Below are 3,961 nucleotides of genomic sequence, written 5' to 3'. Positions count from 1 at the left end.
TGTTTGTGGACTGCAGACATACAAATAAGGTTTGGATTGAAGTGGGAAACTATATTGGAAATATAACTAAACAAACTGTTACATTTTTAGATAAAGACATTATTCTGGGTTACCCTAATGTTAAAGTAGACAAAGATTGTATCTTCATCACACAATTGTTTTTATTATTAGCAAAATTCCATATTCATAAAGCCAAATGGTCAAACTCCAAACCTAAATTCCAGCAGTTTTTGAGTGAAATCAATCAGTACTGTACCATTATCAAACATCTGCAAAACCAAAAAGCAATTCAACTAATTTAATTTTTGAAAGATTTAAAATTTATTAAACCCCAAAGATTTTTGAAGTAATAATTATTTTTGTCTTATGTTGTATATGTATGTGTATATATTTATATACTTTGTTTTGTTTCTTATATTTTTCTGCATTATGTACACATTTTAATTCCCCCTGAGACATTCACATTGTTATTGTATTATGTTGTTTGTCAATAAAGTATGAAAAAAAAAATCCACCGCACCCCCCTGCAATACCTCCCCCAGTTTGGGAACCACTGATTTAGAGGAACATAGACAGTGGAACCCATTCTCCTGTTTCTGGAGTTTGTGTTTGGTTTGAATCATAGAACATGACAGTTCCTCATCATTAAACTTATGTTCTTCGTGGTTCTGGTCAGGTTTTCTATCTGAAGGTCTCCAGCCGGCTAAATGTTGTCTGAAGGACAACGTTCCTGCGAAGAACAGTTCCACATAACACTATGCTGTTTGCCCGGGGGCCTCACTGAGTTTGAGAAGCTGTGGACCTCCATGGGGTTCTAATGTTCTTCTTCAGAGAAACAGAACCTGGAAGTGGGGGTGCATGGTGGGGGGGGTGGGGGGGTGTTCTGGCTTGGCTTGGGGGGGTGGTCCCTTTGCCTGTGCTGGGGGGGGGTTGGCGGGGGGCGCTGCTCGGGAGGGGGGCCCAGCGGCGCTGGATGGGCTTCCCATCTACGCCTGGGGCTGGGATCAGCCCTTCCCTGGCTCTGGGGCGGGACGGGACAACCCTCTTGGGGCCCCTGGGCGCTCTGGGTGTAATCCGCTTCGGCTGCGGGGTCTGGGGGGTGGGTGGGGTGGGGGGTCTTGTCGGCCCTGTCCTGTGGGGTGGCATTCTGGGGGAGGGGGGGGGGCCACTATTGGTACGGGGCAGGGGGGGTTGACGGGTCGGGGTCTCCGCTGAGGCCATCGGCGGTTTCCCCGGCCGGTTGGCTGCCTCGGTCCCGTCGAGGCCTGACCAGAGCTCTTCTAGGGCCGGCGTTTGGGGGTGGGGGCCTGGGCTTGCTCCGGGGGGGGGGCGGCGCTTTCTGGCTCCTCTCCCTCTGTGTGGGGTGGGTGGTGCTGGGCCTGGAGTGTCGGCGCCTCCGGGGGTGGGGCCCCTGGGCTGGGTGGGCCTGGCCCCCTTGCTGGGGGGGGGGGGGCGGGGGACAGCTGTTTGACCACCGGGGGACAGTCTACTTACCAGCAACTTACCCCCTTCCTCATATAACCTCATTATAGGGTGAGGGGGTGGGGGGCTTAGCCTGCGATGAGCCTTGGGGGGGGGGGGTTTACTAGGCAGTGGCCCCCCCTCCTATGGTTGCCGTATGGAGTGGGCCCCCCCTCTTTCGGTTTTATTTGCACCTTAGACATGTAGGGTCCTTGGTAGGGGGGGTGCTTGGACATCACTGCCAGCAAGCAGCAGATGTCCTCCTAGCACCCTACCCGCCAATTTTAACCACACCTTAGACATTTAGGGCCCCTTGGTGGGGAGGGTGAGGGGACATCACTGTGAGTAATCAGGAGATGTCCCCTTAGTGCCCTACCCGCCAATTTTAACTGCACCGCCCTTAGTACACACACCCCTCCCCCCTCAATATATACATCCCAAAATAAACACACACACATGCACACACACACCCTCCTAAACACATATACACGCACACACATTTTGCAAGGAAGGTGGGACCTGGGTCCATCTGTCCCCTGCCTCTTCCCTGGTGGGGGGTACGGGCCCCTTTGCAACGGCGGCCGTGTCCCCGGGGTGCCGGCTTCCTGGGCCCGGCGGTGCTCTCTCCGCGCGGTGGGGGGGTTCACATTACATCTGAGCCGGGGGTGTTGGTGTCCCTGGGGGGTGGGTTCTGGTCCTTGCTCCTGAGCGCTGGGCCCCGCCAAATTTCCAACTGTGGCCGAGCCTGGTCGGGCCATATTTACAACACCCCTTGTGGGCCCTCTTTTTTTCCTCGGGGTTCCCCCCTCCTGGGCGGGGGCGGCGGGCCCCTGCCTTGCTCCTCCCTGGACCAACCATGGGCCGGGCGGATGGCTGCCTGGAGTGCGGAGCGGGTCTCCCTTGGGGGGTCCTGGCTCGTACCTGGGGTTGGGGCGGGGGGATGCCCAGAACTCCTGGGTGGTGGTGGGGTGCTCGTCTGGGGCTGTGGGCGTCCTTCTCCGGTGGGGCCCTGCGTTGGGTTCTCCCGGCGCTGCGGGGGGGCTGTTCTCCTGGTTGGGCTGGGGCGCCGCTCTCTTTCCCTCCGTGCCTCCCTGCTCTCTGGCTCTGGGGGCCTCGCGGCGGTCCTGCTGGCCCTGGCCTGGGTGGCGGGCTTGGTCGCCCGGGCGGCGTTTGTTCCCTGCCGGTTTCCGTGTGGCGTTGGGGGAATTCCGGCTGCCGCTGCTGCTGCGGTGGGGGTCTTGGGGTGGGGATGGCTGGGCGCTCTCCCTCCTTCTTTTCACATTCCACCATCCATTTTAGAAGAACATGAGCACTCACCTGAGCACGGGTGTTGGCTCACCTTTGCACTGGCGGTTTGCGTGACTGAATGACTGAAATGTTTCACACTAGTTGGTTTTAAGGCATAAGTATGCGTGTGAACACTATCTGTTTTGTGTACATGTCGACAGATGGACATGTTTGCAGCTAGCAGGTGTGTTTGACACTTGGGTGTGTGTGTGGACAGGCTCCGCCCTTTTTGTACTGCATTTGAGCCTTACCATCGTGATTAACAACCAGTAAACTTGTTGCTTTATGCTGCTTCATGGTCTTATCCCCCTTCCCCTCCTATTATCACCCCCTACCCCCCCTCTCTCTAACGTCCCTCTCTCTTCTTCCCCTCTTTCCTTTTCCGTCCGGTCCAACACCAAAGATTTTCAAACATGATTGAAATTAATAAAGTTTGGCCTCAATTACAAAAGGGGTTGATTCAGACATACCTTTGGTTTGTCTGTAGATTAATAACCCCTCTTGTTAAAGTAAAATATGTCCAACACAAGAGGCCCTCAGCTCTCATCTGTCTGCCCAGCTGTTGGACAGGACAAGTTAAAAAAAGTATAAGAAAAAAAAGAGAAACAGAACCTTTTTCCTGAGAGGACTGGAACCCCATCCATGACCGTACTCCTGCAGTCCTGCGTGTTCTTAGTGTGTGAGGCTGTCGCGATAACACACAAACTTCTGAGGTTCTCCATTTAAAATCTAAAATCCTCCATTTTCCTTACTAACTTGATCCTTTTCAGGGTTATGGGGTTGCTGGAGCCCATCCCATCCGCTGTTGGGTGAAGGTGAGGTTCACACTAAACGGGTCACTGGTCTGTGATTGGACCACACGATGATAAACAACAGTAACAAACTTTATTTGGACATCACCTTTAAGATAAAAATCACAAAGAGCTTCACAGTAAAATACAGACAAAGACACACAACCACACAGTCACACCTGAGAGACACTTAGATTCATCAACAAACCTCTGAATCTGGTTTATGGACAGTTGGAGGAACCTGGAGAAAACACACACATGAACCAGGAGAACATACCAAGTCCACACAGGAGAACCCAGCTGGGATTTAAACCAGGACCCTTTCACTGTGAGGAGTGAGTGCTCACCACTGCACCCCAGCGGTCCTTACTTAGTGCCATTGACCCACCAATAAATTCTTGTTTTTTCTCATTTCACCCTCC

The sequence above is a fragment of the Oryzias latipes genome, chromosome 2 (assembly GCF_053564925.1).
Source record: "Oryzias latipes strain Hd-rR chromosome 2, Olatipes_Hd-rR_3.1".
NCBI lineage: Eukaryota > Metazoa > Chordata > Actinopteri > Beloniformes > Adrianichthyidae > Oryzias > Oryzias latipes.
Note: the sequence above shows the minus strand (reverse complement) of the source record.